The sequence below is a fragment of the Ciconia boyciana genome, chromosome 5 (genome assembly GCF_034638445.1).
Source record: "Ciconia boyciana chromosome 5, ASM3463844v1, whole genome shotgun sequence".
Lineage (NCBI taxonomy): Eukaryota > Metazoa > Chordata > Aves > Ciconiiformes > Ciconiidae > Ciconia > Ciconia boyciana.
In genome coordinates, this window is record NC_132938.1 from 65254589 (window position 1) to 65273435 (window position 18847).

The window sequence follows — 18847 nt, forward strand, 5'->3', positions numbered from 1 at the left end:
ATTTCGTCTTTTAGATGTCAGAAACAGGATTTATTTTGTGCTGACTCTCAAAAAAAAAGAAAAAACATATTTTGAAAAAAGTTAATGGCCATACTTCCAGGAGGATCTGGGCTATATTTAATATTAAAGGTCTGTACAGCTCACTAACGCATGGGCTGACTGGCACTATGTTCACTCAAGCAAGTGCTTCAGTGAAAAATTCAGCACTATTTTTAGTTCTGTTACAACAAACCGCTTGATTGTAAGGCCTGGGGAACTGCGACATTGTGGTTGTGCGAGGTCTGCTGGAAGAGGCAGGAGGATGAGACACGGCAGCGTGCTAGCTACGCCAAGGACTCCCAGCTGATGCAGAGAAGCACACATCACGAGCAGGTATTTTAAATCATCTTGTACCCCTTGGTCTGCCCGCAAAACGAATTTGCTGGTCAGAGACAGGGCATGAAAGCGTTAGCTGGCTGGCTCTATCTGCTCCTGCCCTTAAAGATTTCATTCCGTAAATTCCTGTCCTGACCGTCAGCTTTTAAATCGTCTCTTCTCGTTTCCTAGCCTTTTCTGGGATTTTACAGGATCTTGGGCAAGTTAGCAAATGACAATAGCAAAACAGAAATAAGTTTCCCAAAGCAAAGGCATTCTGCTTTTAAAGAAATATAGCCGTTTCAGTGCCTGGGTGAGTAGCCTGTAACAAGTACTACAATCCATTCCTCTCTGCTAACTGTATTAACTTCTAAAAGAAAATAGCCTGCCTTTGACCGGCCAGCCGGCTGAGGAGGATTTGATCGGACCCGACTGGGGGGTGGAGGGTTTGCTGGCAAACTCTGCGTGTTGTGTGTCTGAGTGTGTGCCTGCGAACACGCCGTGCCTGGCGCGAGGCGGCTCTGCCCCGGTGTCGTGGTCTCCCTCTGGCAGCTCTCCTGACCTCCGTTTGTCCCCGCGGTGCTTCCTTCAGGTCGGTCCCACGGGAAGGAAGCTGGTCCCGGGAGGCTGGTTTAGGGTCTGCTCCTGGCGCGACTCGTCCTACCGTTCGCGGCCCCCCAGCAGCACCGCGCCCTGAGGGGCGAGGTGGTTGCCATTCCTGGGCGATGTAGTCACGGGAGAGACTGCCGCCAGCAAGCAGATAGCGGGAGCGCGGGCAGGGCTGGCCGCGGCTGGCGGCAGTCCCGGCGGCACTGGCTGTCGCGCCAGAGGTGCCCGCGCTGACGCTGATTCTTGCTGCCAGCGTGTGCTCCTGCCAGGTGAGAGCTCGAAGCTTCAGATTTATTTTCCTGGACGGACACCAGTACGTGTTGTGTCACAGCCCATTGTGATTCTGCCAGGGAGATGAGCTGTCGGATTTCGGCGGCATCCTGCCCACCTCCTCGTTGGTTCACAAGTTAAAGTGTGCTTTGTTTTAAGAAAGGGTTTCACCCTGCTAGTCACGCAGGAGCTCCCAGCTTTCGCAGGGTGCTGGAGCAGCAGCTGGACTTAGGCGAGGAGACTTTTGCATATGTAATATACCTTGGGTAGCTGGCCAGTGCTTTGATGTCTTGCATTTTCACCCTTTTGTTTTAACTCGGTTGTGCAGTGTTTGCAAATTCCTTGCTTCAGAGTCAGACTCGGACTTCAGGGTGAGCCTTGATGCAGTTTAGCTGCATTGCTGTGTTTTAAAATAACTACTCATTTTTTACCCTTAATGATACCATTATCTTAAAATAGCATGACGTGCCGCCTCTTTTGAGTTATTTGTTAGAGAATGCAAGGAAGGGGAACTGTTGAATTCCCATGAACTCTGTGTTTAAAGATCCTGCCTAGCTTTCAGCATGCTGAGGTCCTGCAGCCTCCTCTGTGTACTAGAAATGGGTATTACCGAAATGCACTGTTCTTGCACTGCTCTTTGCACTGCTGTGGTCGTGTTCTCTCCCTCAACTGCGCTTTAGGTGTATTTGAAAAGACAGGTGAAGTGGCAGTTTCATAATCGAGTTTTCAGTGTATTCCTGCTAGACGTGTGCATTTGTACTTAAACAGTGCAGATGGCATAAGCAGAGTAGCTATAGCATGTGTTGGCTTACGTTTTCATGAACTGAGTTCAGATAATTAGCTAATAATCAGTCATGTTCATGTGAGATTAGATGATTAATGTTTTGGGGCTTGTTTAAAAAGATATTGAAATATTTAAATACCCTGGTTTGTTCTCATTGATTCTGGCCAATCCAGATTTTTATCCTCCAGAAATAGTCTTCAACACTGATTGCTGAGTTGCCAGTCTCAACACTGATTACTAAAATGAAGGGAAGTGGAATGAAGAGTCAGTTACTCCATGACCTGAATTCAGTAAACTGAGTCTGTGTGGTCTAGAACTCGTTATACTTTCTGAATAATTAAGACTAATTAGTTGAGTTTTCTTCTGGAAAAAGTAGAAGTGGATGAGATTTCATTAAAACTTCAATAGCAAATGTTTTAGTGCTACGGCAAATAGCACTACTTTGGGAGACACTGCACGTGTCTGTGCAGATTAAAGCTGTACATCTGCTTATGGCGATCAAATGCACAAACTTTACCAAACTGCTGGAAAGGTTGATTGGATGTTTCTTAATCAGCATTGTATCTTCCCGTCTTCTTCCTCCTGTTACCCTGAGTGTTTCATGGGCAGGTACCAAACAAACCACTTCTGGAAATACTCACCAGTATGTCTTAGTATCATATTTGCATTTGCACAAAGGATACTTGTGCACAGTACAGTCCTGATACCTTTAAGGTAAGCGATACAGTTCATGACTGGTATGTGCTAGAATCAGCCTGGCACAGGAGACAGTCTGTGTGACTAAATGCATCATCTAATCTTGATATTCTTGTACCTCTGTATTGGAAAGACACATGGCCCTCAAAGCAAAAGACAAACTCTATTGCCTCAGAGATACTACAGTTACTCTCAACTAGCTACAGTTATTGGCTTGAAGACAGCTCAAAACAGCAGCAGTTGAGTTGGTTTTTGGTAGTGCGGATTGTGCAATATGAGAGGTAAGAGGAAGGTAGTTGTAATGCTCCTGAGAGCTGTTACGAAGTGAGCATGTGCTTACATAGTATTTGGATGTAAAATCTCTTCTTTCTCTTTCCCCAGACCCTTAAGCCGTTTAATTAGGTCAGTTGGTGAGATGCTGTGCTGCTGGTCACCTGTCATGTCCTGAGCACAGGCAGAAAAGGTGGTACCACAGGGTGTGTTGTAGTACCCCTATTCTGGAGCTGCTTATGGATATTGCAGAGCTCCCCGTCCCTGCTCTGCAGATGGCCTGCTGCTGCCTCTTGCCCTCTCTTTCCAAAATAGGGTTATCCTTGTACTTTAACATCTGTGCAGGCTCAGAGATGGGGCAGAAATCTTAGTTCAAGGAGATGCAGTATTTTTCTGGCTGTATTGTTCCAGTTGGGATGAAAAAGTGATAGATTGCACATAAGCTGTGCACCTGGTATCTCTTGCAGGCTATAAATCCAAGCGATGCAGCTCAAAAGCAAACTGTGAAGTCTGGACTGAGTTTGTCATTTAAATGTCAATTCAGAGAAATACTGGTTTCTGAGCTATTGGTGAAGATAAGCAGCTGTCAAATTCATTCTCTTTTCATGTCCTGTAAATGCAGAGCTGTAAATCACAGTTACATAGTCTGGTTTAAAACTGCTTTCTGGTTTTGTTTTGTTTTGTTTTCCCCTGAACTTCATTAGTTAATTTAACCAGAAGTAGCTTATTAAACTTCATTTTCTAATGAATCCAGCTTATCCTTCTTAAGCCAAGTCTGATACAAACCCAAACTCATTCTAATCCTTAAATCATTAAATGAGGTCATTGACTTTTCTGTCTGTGAACGTCAGATGGTAGCAGATTACTTAACCTGAACATTATCCATAGACTGCAGCTCCCTCTTCTTCCAAGACGTAGTTGTGAAGTGTTTCAATACAGTGGATGTAAAAAGTTGCAAGTTCTCAGCGTTCATTCCTGCTGGCAGAGGAGCAGTTACAGCCTGCTCTTGGGAACAGATCTTGTGAAAAATACATTTTTGATTTAATGATGAAAGTAAGTGGCAGACTTTCAAAATTACCAGGAACATATTGGGGTCATTCAGGTTGTGACAAGAGCTGCTCTATGATGCTTCTGAGAACCTTCCCCTTTTCCAGGTACGCAGATAGATTCTTAACTCCTTGTGGAAACCTGACCCTGGCTGTGGGAACAGCACTCTTGAAAACATGGCCATGAATTTTACTGTCAGTGAAAAAGTAATGTAGTTTTCAGGTTCCCAGAGATTTTCCTGTCTGCTGGTTGAATGCCAGAGTGCTGGGGACTGAATTGTGGGTCTCTAGGCCCTGCGTCATGGGCATCTAAGCTCAGGAAAAAGAGGAGGGCTCCTGACTTGAGGGTATGGGCAGCGCACGTCCCCCGAGGGCTGGCACAGAGCACCAGCTGCTGCAGCGCTCATCAGTGGGGTGCAGGTTTCCTATCCCAAAGCTGTCCCCTGTTGTGACAGCTCTCTGCTTGTCCAAGACCAGGCTTGTCTCTGCAGGTAACATCCTGACAACCCCACAGGTCACCCGCACAGTGCAGTCACTAGGAGAGGTGTCTGACTGGGAGAGATCGCTTAAAGAGTTGGTGTGGCAGTTCTGAGAATATGCAGGTTGGATAAGACTGCAGATCAATGTTATTGGTAGCTTGTAAAGGTACCGAGCCAAACTTGGAGAGATTCATGTTGTTATTATCTGTTTCCTGGTGCTCTTCTTGGATGTACCATCTTTGTACATAGCTGATTTGACCAGTGCACTTTTCAGTCCATCTGGCAGCAGGGTAAAGAGGTGGCCTCACTTGTACACAAAAATAAAATACCCAGCTTCTGTGGATGGGAAAGATGTCAATGAATACCTGAATTTACATTTTACACTTAGCAATAAATAAAAGTGAGGCAGCTACAAGCACTAAAGAATGTTTGTTAAAAACAAGTATCATATGCTTGGGGATAGGATAGGATAGAATAGAATAGAATATTTCAGTAGGAAGGGATTGATCATCCAGTCCAACTGCCTGACCACTTCAGAGCTGACCAAAAGTTAAAGCATATTATTAAGGGCATTGTCCAAATGCCTCATAAACACTGACAGGCTTGGGGCATCGACCACCTCTGTAGGAAGCCTGTGCCAGTGTTTGACCACCCTCTCAGTAAAGAAATGCTTCCTAATGTCCAGTCTAACCTCCTTTGACGCAGCTTTGAACCATTCCCACACGGTATAATACAGATAATACTCCTCTATCGATGTACTTAGGAGTGTTTCCTGAAAATGTATGGAAGAGCTAATAACATCCAGCAGTTGTTTCAGCTTCCTTGTTTACATTCTGCTTCAGGCTTCGCCTGGTTCACTTTATTCTCCCCATGGGATATCTCCATTGCAAACGAGCTGGATTTGTAATGAGAAAGTACTAAGTTTCCAATATTAAGTGGACAAAACCCCAAAATGTTTCCTGTAACAGTAAAAATCCACCATGCTTGTCTGTGGATTTTGAACATGTGCCACTTGGGGAGCTGATTGATGGTGTTGTGTTACCAGAGGAAAGAGATGGTGTGTTTTGGCACTATTTGTTCATGTCCTCCTGTGGCCTGCCATTGAGATTTTTGTTTCAGTATAGAAGAAAAGGAGGGTTAGTGGCTTTGGAGATCTCTGTTACTTCACACTCGTACCATGAAAACTAATGAAATGATAGGATGAAGGTGTAAAACATAGGCCCAGAGTGACTTAAATATGGGACAAGTGGCCATGCAGTTGGAGCCTGCAGTAAATGGTCAAAGATAAAATGGAAAAATCTAACCTTATTAAAAGTGGTGTGTGCAATATTTATTTAGGCACTCAGAATCAGAAGAGCTGTGGCTGCTTTGAATGAGAAATGTGTCTTCAGGAAATATTTTTTTCATTTAAGCTTAATTTGAGATGGTTTGAAAGTGGAATTCATTCTTGTGGAATTGGATTATGCCTTGATTGTTTTATTTCCCTCTTCTACATCATCTTTTCTTTCTCAGATCCACAAATAGCTTTTTCATCCTAGTTGCTCTGGCAAAAACCTGTAAATCAGATTTTTGGACACATATGAGTGAATCAGAAATGCTGTGGTTGGAAGTTTTGTAGTCATTAGAAGGAGGTGCTGAAGCGATACAAGGTCAATTGGCCAGATTTAAGCAAACTCAAAGTTTTTTCAGAAACAGCATGGTGATGAGTTAGTGCCAGCAACCTCACTGCTGAATCACAGTATCATCTACCTTTCTGCAGCCTGTGTAAGCTGTACCACGCATTCTTTCTGCAGAAATTACGTAGCACACCTTACCCGCATCACACGTGTATTGTCCAGTGACCATTGCTGGCAGGAATGAATCTTGAGCCACAACCTAGTGCATTTAAGTACTGACATCCTGAAGGGAACAAATGAACGTGGGCTTATCTTTGCCTTTTTTCTGCATCGCCAAAAGATGTGATGATAGACTGGGAAATGCACAGCTCACTTTGCCTTTCCCCCAGGATACCCTGATACATGGCAGAGACTGTGGCTTGTGGCTGGGGGAGGCTGCTGCCCAAGAGCAGAGGAAGCTGTCGGGTGGAGCAATGGAAACAAGATGTTGAGATCCTTCATCGTAGAAGTTCTTACCTTAAGTAGTCACTGTCTGGTCCTAAAAGAGTGTGAGGCCACTGCTGAGATCTACTTTGTAAAGGGCTTTGGATACCCTGAATAGTGTTTGTTCACCAGGCTAAACAGGAAGGGTGGCTGCTGAAGTGCTTTGTCCCTACTCTTGTGCTCCTTCCAACCTTATGAAACCTGATATAACACCCTGCAGTTCACATGTGGTATAGGGAGGACTGTTAGGGGAAAGAAACAATGCTGTGGGGATTTGGGGCAGAGAAGATGACAAATTACATAAACTTTTGGTAGCTTTAAGGGTACCCAAATGAACCATCAAAAACATTCGCTGGGCCAGCTTTCCAGCTGGCCCAGTACAGGTGCTCACTGTGGTGGTTTTTTACCGATTGAAGCATAAGGTACCCATAAGGTACCCAGGCTCCCCGAGGAGGGTCACCCTCACCTGCCAGCCCTCCCTCTCTGGCCAAGTTGTGGTCCCGACTGTGTTTGCATCCTCCCACTTAGCAGAAGAGTCCTGAGGCAGCAGTGAGTTCTTGTGAAATGGTGTAGCCACTGCTATGTAATTATTACATCAAGGACTGTAAAGTATTTGCCTTGATCCGTGACTTGACTTGTGATGCTGGCTGGTCAGGCTGGCAGCTGGCAAGTTTTTAAGCTGGTGCATGGTACCTTGCTTTACAGTGGTACATGTGAAATGCCCTGGGGGCAAAATCTACTGCTAACCTTGGAGATCGCTGCAGTAGAAGCAGCAGCCTGTCCCCTACCCTTGCCACATACCTTCTGTCCCTGTCTGCATGTTGTTTGCTCCCCTTGCAGCTCAGGAGATCCTGTCCTTTAACCCCGTAAGAACCCAGTCACTGGCAGCTTTCAAGTTCTGAAGTATTGGAAGGAGCTGATTTCTTTTTTTTAACACCAAAACTTAGAGGCTTTTACTTAAAGCTAGTGATAAGTACGAGTGAGAGGCACTTTTGCTTGTGCTTGTGTGGGCCCTCGCTCTGTCTTTTTACAGCTTAAAGCAGATAATATACCAACATTTATAGTTAGTAGTTTCTGCCAGGTATCTCTGCAAATCACCTTCAAATGGATTCCTTCCAGTTCACCAAGTAGCATGTGAAATTATTACCTCTCTGATTACTGTGTTGTAAAATCTCAGTTAAGGTATGGTGGGAAAGCACATTGTAGTAATTTAAATTACAACTTTTTTTCTTTAAATGTAAACAGGATCTTTATTTGACACACTTCAGTTCAGATGTGACCTTTGTGTCTCTGCTGGGTCATTTTCTGGGTTTATGACGCACTTCACATTCTTATAAAGCTCTTCACTGGGTGATCTTAAAGTCTTTACAAGCTTTAATTAACTGAAGTGCTATGTCTACCCTGTGAGGTGAGTAAATATTCTTAATTGCTTTTTGCAGAAAGAGGAAAATGTGGCAGAGAAATTTTAAAGGAATTCACCAATGCTGGGCAAAAAGCTACTGAGGAGGCAGGAACAGAGGCCACGATTTCTGAACCCCCTTTGATGTGCACCGTTTCTCTTTATTACATAAGCATGCACAGGAAAGATGTAACCTAGTGTAGTGAGGCAAGACGTAGGTCACGTTTCCTTTGTCAGTAGTCTTCTGCTTTTTGACCTGTAAGTTGCTGAAAGCAACAAAAGCCTATGGATGAGGGAGTCTTTTCAAAACTGGTTAAAAAAGAAACAAGCAAACCCTGAAAGCCTCATTCCCCTCTAAAGAGCTATTTTTAGGAAGCTAAAGCAAAGAAGAATACCCTGGGGGGTCTGTACGCAAAGTTGCTGTCTGGCTTCCTTTGGATAGCTTAAGTTTTAATGCACTTGTCAGGCTGTCGCCATTTGTGCCTGGTGAAAAGCAGGGACCAGACAGAGCGGACTGTGCTGATGGCACAACATAGCTACTGCATGGTGTGCTGCCACGCAGGGAGGGAACGGATCCTTCTTCGAGGCTGCTGGTGCAAAATCTATTAACTGGAGGTTTTGTGAAGAGGCAACATGCAGCGTTAAGATGGCTCTCACTCCCATTTTGATCACAGGATGTTGTTGATTCTGTCTTGAGCAAAAGAGAAAAAAGATGTCAACTGTGTTGCTGCTGACTACTTTATCAGAAAAATGGCAGTGCGTAGAGCGTGAGCAGAAGGTACCATATTTATTGGTACCATATTTATTGGTAACAATACGTTAAGGACCACTAAGGCTTAACAGGGCATCATTGTTGTCCTTCCACAGCTGTGAAAATCAGTTAGTTGTGTCTGTCACTTCAGCCATGCTCCATCCCACGTGGAAGCTCTTTTTTAGCCTTGGGTACCTCGTTGTTTACTTTTGCTGAAGGTAGATTGACTCTAATGACAATGTTGGAAGGACTTGGAGGCTTTATTCTGCATTTGAGTGTCCTGAATGCAGGATACGGTCTCCCGATTCAGGGGCAAGAGGGGACAACACAAGCTGCTCTGTTGTTGAGAGAAAAGGGAGAAAAGTGCTCTCACTGGTGTAAGAGGTGCAGCACAGCAGAAGTGCCGTGGGAAAACAGTCCTCACTGCTGGTGCTCTGAAACACTTCACCGGGAGCTGAAGCACTGGCTTTGTACAAAGCAGGCTCTTGACTGTGAAAGTTGCAAAGAAGCAGAGAGCAGCTGGGGCAAGGAAGGCAAAACCTTCATTTACTGAAGTCCTTGGCAGTGGTCGTACCATTTTCTTTTACCCAGCACATGATAGGTAGATATAATAGTAAGTGCAGTCATGCAACAACAAAATTGGATGAGCTGATTTAGGTGAGATGAGAATCGATGAGGAGCTAACTCGAGGTTATTATTGCTTTGACGTTTGCAGCTCACATACTTTTTTCCTCTCCTCTTCTTCCTAGAAAATAAACCCCTTTTTTCTACAGGGACACTAGAAGGAAGGCTTAGGCATAACTGATTTTTATTTCAGCTCGACAGATCAGTAATAAAAGCATGTCCCTCTCATGAGAGCAGAGCTGCCCCCCACCCCCCGAAAGCCTCATTAAAGCAGGGAAGGCTGGAGACATTACAGCAACAGATTTCTGTGGCCTCGAACTCTGCTGCCAAAGGATAGTTGTTCAGTTTTGAAGCAGCAGTTATAATTTTAAAATTGCTTTGAATTCTTGCCTTGAGACTTTAATTGGGGAGTTGATACAGAATTGGCTGATACAGGAGAACTGTGATAATCATGGGGTGAGTTAAGACAATATAAACTAAAACAAGAGCAGGTGATGGTAATACTCTTTTAAAAGCAGACAAAAATAGCATCAAAATGAAGAGGGGCAGACCCACAGTCTGGTATGTAAACACTGGGAACCACTTTATTAGCAAAAAGACCAAGCCAGTCAGCCATCCGAACTGAACGGAAGCTTGAGGGGGGAGTGTATTACCTAAGGCATTGGAAGATACTGCATGGCAAAGCTTTCAGCCTCTCAATTCATAGGCACCAACACAGGACATAGGTTTGGTAGGTATTGTTCTGTATAACAAATCGGAGTTGTGATTTTGCATTAAGGAAGCTTTGCCTTATCTCCTGTGGTTATTGCTGTCATAACAGATACAAGGCAGCAGTCCTGTATTAATGAATCCATATTTACATTCGGTGCTCATTACAAAAACTTTGTCTGCTGACATGATGCTCTCTGAGGACACAGCTGCCATGGCAGCGTGGTACTTCTCATTAGAGGGCAGGGAGCTGTGCGTGGCAGTGTCGGCTGCCTGCCCTGCCACTGCCCACCCTCCAGGTCAAAGCAAACCCAAAAGAAGGCCCTGCTGCAGCCAGGAAATTGGAACAAGGCATTGTGAGCTTGGACCTCACACCTGGCGATGCCTTCATTGGATGTGAAGCCTATAGGAAATAATTTATTCTTAGCAAGCTGAATGCCTAGGTGTTCTTCATCCAATTTCCAGGTACTGACTGTTTTGAAAATAGCAGAAAGTTTGAAATTCCCTTAATCATGACAGCAGGAATTTACTAATACTGGCAGGGGACTTCAGTGTTAGAACTCTTCCACCTTGGAAAAGCTTGCTTTCTTGGAGGGGAGGGGGGAGCCACACAAACCCTTCTGCTTCTTATCCCTTTTTCCTGTTGTTTGTCTGTGTTGTGTCTGCTGTGTTGCAGATGGAACCAACGTTTCTCCTGCATCTTATTATGAACTAGGATAAGTCTGTTCCCTTAAGCAGGCAGGAAAAGGGTCAGGAGGAAAGACTGGACCTGACCTTTATTTTTGACAGCCTGTCTTCAGAGTTCATGGTAGGATTCCCAGTGGTGGAACACCTACATAGGGAAGAGAATCTTCCCCTCTTACGTTTTTCTCTAACTAATGTGACTAAAGTCACTTAGGAGCCACAGTCTGGATCAGGAAGTGTTTCTTGGCCATAAGCAGGCAAGATGCACTACTGCATAGCTGATTAATTACCAGATCTGGAAGAGGAAATGATGAGATGTCGCTGCTTAAAATTTTCTTTGGTGCTCTGTTAGCTTCCAGTGTGGGGAGAACTGACAGGCTTGAGGACAAAAATGTAGCTTTACTCTAGAAAATGCAATGTACTGAATAACAGCCTGTTAGTAGGTACCTGAGCATTTTCAGTACTGAGATTCAAGCATCGCAAAAACAGATGACAGGCATGTTCTTTTTCTGTAATCTGTAGCATCAGTGTCACTTGTCATCATTGCAAAATCACTGCTGTGCTGTCCCTTTTGTTACATGCTCCTTTGAGTTTTGTAGCCGTTTTTATCTATTTCAGCACCTCCCAGCTCACTGATGTATTGGATCAGTATTTTGGCTAATTCTGAGTGCATTGTATGCATTCAGAGCACCCAAAATACTCTCCTAGTGCAGCTGAAACCATGCTTTGATCTGAATTGCATGACCTAACTGAAGGAATCCCCTTAGATTCATTTTTTTGCACTTAATATCTAGAGAACAAGGTTGTTGTGTACTCGTATAGTATAAAAGAAGTAAGTGAGTGTATCTGGACCTGTATAACACTGTGGATTTAAGTAGCCCACCCTCTTCCTCTTCACCACCCCCCTCCTTGCAGGCCACTTTTACATTGGGCAAATCAAAACTGTTTTCTAAAGTGGGTTTTTACAAAGCCTTAACAGCAGCCCCGAAGGAAATCTTGTTCTCTGGTGGTTGTCAGCCAGTTGACTGGAAGGCAGCCCCATCTCGCTCCCCCTGCCGACTTCAAGGTTACAGGGTTGCATAGAGCAGCTTCACGCTGCTACAGGCATGACAGGCATTAACAAGAAATGGCTCTTCCATGTAGAAACCGCTGTGGCAGCGTAATCTTGTCCGGGGCTGTTTAGGCAGCAGACCGAGCTGCCCTAATGGGAATAAAACATACATTGGACCAGTGGTGGAGAGCCACATGGATATGGCCTGTTAACAGCTGAAGGTGGGGCTGTGCCAGGACAAACCAGCGTATCTTGCTATACTGAAAAACTGGAAAAGAGGTTGGGAATTGAAAGGAGCAGCAGCAGTAACGAGCAGAGGTACTCCGTGTGCTCTTTGGTTTTGTACTGGGCGAGTAAAAGGAGCAACAGCGGTGAGAGGGATGTTGTGCTTGTGAATTGGACAAGTCCCTTTTTCAAAATATTATGCTGAAAGCTACAAGTTGTCCCAGGGTAGATATCATCAGATGAAGTTTGTTGCATTTCTGGTTGAATGTGTTTGCCAACACTGCTATCTGTTATCATATAAAGACATTTACATCAATGCAGCATATACTGAAATCTGTTTGCAAAAGCCTGCATCTGCTGAAACTTTCTGTAATGTGGAAATTTCAACTTAAGTGAGTTCCTCAGAATGAGCACGTAGGAGCTGTGGCTATAATGCACCTCCAGCTGGAGGGCAGAGCAGTGCTTCCTGATGAGACATTTCCATTGTGTCCATACTGGAAAAGCCTGTGTATATGTCAGCATGTGCTAAGAATAATTCCCAGCGCTCCTGCCAGAAGAGAAGTCTTGTTTAGGAGTTTCACAATTTTTAGATAGTAGAAATACAAATTATTTTTCTTTCCTGGAGAGAATCGTTTCAGTAAGTCCTACAACAACAAGGCAGGATTATTTGTGGGTGTGTGGTTTTTTTTTTTTAATGCCATCAAAAATGAATCCCGAGACTAAGGAAAAAACCTCTGGACTTCTCAAAATAAGATCAGAATTAGAACAAATCAAGAATGTGTTAAATCTGTGCTGTAGCCATGCCAGCTGTATAATGGTAGCTATTACACACCCCAGTGGCATAGAATTGTGGTAGTTTGGAAAGTTGTCAGCAAACAGCAACATTAACGTAACTCTCACACTTCATATATAATACCAGCTTCTCGTGTCAGAGACTTCATAAAAATCACTACTTTTACTAACATAAGCCTGCTATGAGAGAGATTTTAATGCTGCAGAAATTGAGATGCTCAGATTTAAAGTGAATGAGGTGAAAGAGTTATAAGTGTTGTTCTTGTAAATATGCAGGGGAAATAACATACTAAAATGTGTAAGTACTCAAGGGTATTCTGAAATACAGCTCTGAGGAAGAAGCTAGCAATGTATTTCAAGAAGGAAATTTGGATTTATTGTGATTGTCTCAGAGGATGACCTGTGAAATATTGGAAGGTTTATTTGTGGCACCTCTTCCTTACAGTGCTATACTTCAGCTGTCAACCTTTTTATCTGAAGAGCAGTTGATGAGACGGGAGCTGTTAGAGAGGAAGCATGAGAGAATAACCTGGAACGAATGGCTGCATCTGTATCACCTCTGTACCCTGGCTGTACCAAAGGCTAGGAGAGGTCAGTTGCCTTGGGTGCAGGAGTTGTCCAAAAGCAGAGCTTCTGAGGGGAGGCTGGGGATGAGCTGCAAGTGACAGGCTACTTTGCAGGGATTACAGATGTGGTATTTTGCATCATTTCAGCAAAATTTGCAAGCTGTGGGCAGGATGAAATTAGAGGTAGTACTCATTCAGTGATCAGTGGTAACTTTTTAGATCTGGATAGAAAAGACGCCTTACTCTCATGGTCAAATTCCTTTTTTTTCCCCTCACGATTTTCCGTCTTCCTTCTGCTGGCTTTGGTATTGAACTGCATGTAAGCTTTTGTTTCATATTCTTTGCTACCACCAAGTTGGAAGGAACTGGCTCATCCAATCTGTTCAGCCAGCTGTACTCATAAATGACTTTGCTTCTAACCCAAATGCTGAGGAAAGCAGTTTTGCTCATGGGTCAGGTCCCTCAACACACTAGTCTACTGGGACTTGCCTTGGTAACTCCTTTGATATCTCATGCTTGAGCTGTCTCTCATTTTCAGGGGCTGGGCTCATATCAACACATTCAGAGAAAAGGCGGTAGCATCTCACACCCACCCTCTCCTTAGCACTGTTGCCATTACACAGAGTATGAACTCTGAAACGGGATCTGGATCGACTGAGGCCAGTCCCGCTGAAGAAAGCAGGATCCCAAGGTGTGCAAAAGCCGTGCAAGCACAGCTAACCTGAATACTTGTCTTGCTGTTAGCACAGGTTTCTGCTCTTTGTTATTAGTGTAGTGTAATTCAGTTGCAAGGTTTAGGTCACCAGTTCTGCTGGGAGCTAGAGGGATTTCCCCAAGATAATTGTATCTTAGGCTACCTAAAGGATGTGGTCTAAAAAATGTCTTAACTATTGTGGGGCTCAGCTTAAATGCGTGTGGTGTAGGGGGCAACAAACATCCTGCTTTGCTCTAGTGTTGCTCACAAAAATGTGCTTCCTTTTCTATTTATTAGGCCTTTCTAGCCTTAGTATTATATAAACCACATGTCCACCAAATCAGTTTGTTAAAGGCTTAGAAATATTAATGGCTCATTTTTGTCATAGCTTGATAGCACAATATGGGGAACATATGGGATGTCTAGGACAAACGAGGTCCTATATAGCACCTGCATATTGTACTTTCCTGCCCCTTTCCCAGCACCTGGAGGTTTATATTCCTTAGTTCATCTTCATTTGAATGTGAGCAGAGGCTCATACTCAGAAACTTGGTATTCAGCGTGGCTTACTGGGAGAAACGTGAGCTTGATGAGTGTCCCTGACCTACCTGTCCTTGGCCATAAAAAACTTTTCCATTGTATGCGACCGCATGTACGGCAGGTTGGCATTTGCCTCCTCAAAACACGTTGGGGATTAACCTTTTGCAAAAGCAAATTGCAGAAAGTGAAACCTGCCTGCCAGAGCAGACTGCCCATTGCCACCTCTCTCCTTACTGGCGTGTACATTTGCCCCTGGCCTGGGACTCCATTTGGTTTTCTGCAAATAAAAATATCTGCCTTGCCCCAATGAAAGGAGCATTTTAATGAGGCTCTTGGAGACCTTCTGCACTTTCCCTTGAAATCTAAATTTACCCAGGGACGAAGATTATTTTGGAAGAGCAGGAGCAAGAAAATGATGCTTTTGTTGTGAAGATTGAGAAAGCAGCCTGGTGGTTGCGTTAAATGCCTGCACCTTTAATTAATATTGACTGAGACTGCTCAGAAGAGAATGGTTATATTATGTGCTGTGGCTGAGGGGATGTGGAAATACAGGCGGGATTTATCAGGCAGGTTTCAGGCAGAGCTGTTGTTGCTGTTGTGTTTCTCTTTGGCTTTTAAATCCTTTCCCTCTTTGTTAAAACAACAATTCACAGAACAGCTTTCCTTGTGGAAGCTTGTTTTATAGTCCTAGGATCTGGCTTTCTGTTCCCAGCTGAAGAACCTAGGGAAAATACAAGAGATGGAAGACTGCAAGAATAGCAACATGTAAATAAGTTGGAAATAAACATTTTGCAGTATGTTAAATACTGTCTGTGGGCTAGGACACAGTCTTGACACAGTCTCCCTGTGGTGGAGAGTGACGGACACGTTCCTGAGAAAATCAGGACAAGGTTCCTATGGGGGGATGGGTGGGGGAGAGGGAGAGGAGAAACGAGGCAAGAAGAAGCTGTTGCTGCCCAAAGGTGCCTCGGACAGGCAAGTGCGGACGATGAGGAGGAGCAGAGGGAAAGGGGCCGTGCTGTGGATTGCCTCTATTAGCTCTGGAGGTCAGCTCTGAAGGTCAGAATTGAGGGCCCGGGTGCTGCAGAGTTTTGGCTCCTATGGCTGAAGGCGACCTCCAGGAAATGCCCCCCAGACAAACAGCATGGTAAAGCTGTCCCCTGGAGCTCAGCTAGCAAGAGATGACGAAGTAAAGGTTAGAGCAAGGGAATGACATTGGTGTTTGCTAAGTTGACAGATTGTAATTTTTATGCCTTTTCTGCATAACTTTTTAAGCAAGATTAGCTCAGCACATGGAGTGTGAAAAGCAGACGTGCTTTGTATTCCTCCAGTGTAAGGAACCCAGGGATAGTGGTGTTACAGATGGGGTGACTCAGGACGAGCCAGGGAGTGCCAGGGGTTGGGATCAAAACACCTGGGGCAGGGCTGCCCCACTACGTACGAAAAAAAAGGAGAGGTCTTTGCACAGGGATGTTGCTCAGTGGCAGAAGACAGGTGAAGGACTGACACTGCTGACTGGCAACATGCAAGGATGCGAATGCATTACAGTGTGGGTAACATTTCAGAACATATATTGCTTGTTTTCTAAATGTTTTTCCTGGATGCAACAATGAAATGTCATGGTCTAAAGGTGCATGCAACTGTATACCAACTAGGGGAGAGGCACTACCTCAGAAGTATCCTAGTATAAGACTTCCAACCAAAAGTCACCAGTTTGGGATATTAAACAGTAGTTTGCAATTATTCATTTTCCACCTCAGTGATTATGCATTTCTTTTCAGTTTGGCTATTGAGTATTCATTGAGATCAAAGCTATGAGGGCAGAAACATTGTTTGCATTATGAACAAAAAGATTTTAAATCATCATTTGGGAACACTGAGAATTCAGATCAGCTTTCATGCTGACAGTTAGCTGCTTGACCCAGGTCAAGAAACTGGGCTGCATTTTATGGGCTTCAACCCAGGCTGGACCTGCTGGCCCAGGGAGCCAGGTGCCATCCCCTTTCTTGCTGCTGGGATTCTTCTGTTAAACCAGACAACACAAACACATCTGCCTGGTTCTGTGGAGTGTCAGACCAAAGAAATTGCTCCTGCTCTTTGTTCCTTATATTTAATTCCCCATATTATATATTTAATTGCCCATCTTAATGGTTTCTTACTAGAATTACAAAATGCCAGCTTGCTTGCAAAATAAGCAAAATACAGCAGTTGGCAGCCAGATCCCAGGTAGCCTGTTGCCATGGTATCAAACCGAACTGGCAATGACCAGCGTGCCCACAGACAAAGTTATCAGTGTGATAATGAATGTTTAAGTGTTTACACTCATTTTACTCTAGTCAGTAAGAGTGGTGTACGTGGAGGAGAGCAGGGAGGAACTGAACAGATGGTGGCTGGACTTGGTTCTTGGTGCCGCAGGGAGCTGTACCCAGGCTGTGAGTGCTGCCTGCAGCCACAGAGGGGCTTGGCCATTGCTGGTGACTACACAGTCGCTGCAAGCAGTGTTTTATGTATTCAAGACCAAATTTCTGAGTCCAGAAAGGGAGAAAAAGTATTTTCTGTTAACTGATGCTTGGGTGCTGTGGTAAAAGAGGGCTGGAAAACTTGCTTGATATTCTTGGTTGACTGAAGCTATACATGAAGTTGACTTGAATTCACCAAATGGGTCAGGTAAAAAATATGAGTGGATTTTGGTTTATGTTTTCAATAAATAATGGGTTTTGAAGTGTTTTTCCTTTTGAAAGAACCTTATCTTGCTTTTAAAATTATCAAGATTGCTGTTAAAATATGGCATAAAATGATCAAAAGACTTTCATATTGGATTAGCATATTTTTTTTATTGCTCTGAAATGAGCATTTTCAGTTTTGTTTTACCAAGGAAGCCAAAAAGCTTGTCATTTTGAGTCAGTGAAGTGACTGTTTGGTTTTCTTTGGCCAGCACTGCACAAACTCACTTATTCACATAGCTATAAATAAGGATATCTTAATATTTTCATATCTACTCATTTTGATTTATAGCAGCAGCAGCTAAAGAAAATAACTGCTTTCCCAGTCTCCAGCAAACTGCTGAAAAATATGCTCACATATATGTCTTTTCCTTTCTTAATTGGGTTATACACGACAGAAAAATCCTGATGATACAAAAATGTGTGTTGCCTTTGGGCCACAGCCTATGATGGATATTAAAAAAAATATTTATGTGGGGAGCAAAGGTATTTGTTGAGAGAGATTTTCATAAGCAACAGTAACAAAAGCAGAGGTCCCTCAGACTCCCTGGTGACACAGAGCAGACTTAATTCCAAGTTGTGGGGTGAGTTAAGGAAATAGTGACTTTCCCACCCTCTGTCTCTTTCTCAGCTAAAAGCAGGTTCAATTAGAAGCAGACCTGGTTGCTACAGCTGTTAATTTTCCTGTCTGAACCACATTTTCCTTCACTGTTCCTCTCCTTGCCAGGCAAGTGTTTGTGAGGGACACAGAGCCTGAGGGACTGGAGAGCATGTCCTCTCCTAAAGGCTGTCTTTATAATTGCTTTTCTAGGCAGGGTGTTGCAGGAGTCTTGATGACTGTGTTTACCCTTGTACCTCACAGCCTCATTGAAGGAGCCTGTTGCTTTTCACTGGCTGGACTGGAAACACATTTCAAAAAATAAAAACGATAATCTTGTGCATCACAGGTCGCATCTTTCCTGTGGGGAGTTAATACACAGAGCCTGGGGCAGGCTGTTGACACCAGGCTGGAGAGAGGATGGGGGAAAAGGCATGCTTGTGCTGCTAAATGTAATCAGTAGAGTGCAGGGCTTTGCCATTTGTTTGTTTTCTCTTCTTTCTGTTTTTTTTAGGGAAGCAGAGGTTTGTTTCTTGACTCTCCTTCTTGAAGCAGCAGGTGATGCGATTTGATGAAAATGAAATGGCAGTGTTTCAAGGGCAACACAGAAGTGATCTATTCTTTTAATCTTTGCAGCCCTAGAGGGAATGAACAGCTACCTGGGTGGGTGTAAGGCTGTCTGGGCAGTGTTGCTGTCGAGCAAAGGCTTCTGCCATTCAGAAATAGCTGTAGCTGCTTCTTGTGCATCCCCTCCTGTTGCTCCAAGAGAGCCAACCCCAATGGCATCTGCTGAGGCTGTTTGTTGGTAAAGCCCTGGCTCTGATTTAATCTTTGTGGGGTCATTAGCAACTTGGCATCTGCTAGCAGCTAGAGTCCTCACCTTCT

The 18847-nt window shown here is 44.1% G+C and overlaps 1 protein-coding gene across 7 annotated transcripts in view; it reads left to right on the forward strand.

The window, feature by feature from the left end:
* Positions 1-18847, forward strand: part of ARHGAP24 (Rho GTPase activating protein 24) — a 222579-nt gene that overhangs the window by 137652 nt on the left and 66080 nt on the right. For 2 of the 7 annotated variants that reach the window (XM_072862990.1, XM_072862995.1), the window contains exon 1: positions 62-372. The exons of 1 other annotated variant lie outside the window; for it this stretch is intronic. The gene's annotated coding sequence lies outside the window, so the exon portion shown is untranslated. 4 more of the 7 variants (XM_072862993.1, XM_072862996.1, XM_072862994.1 and 1 more) reach the window with 4 other exon arrangements.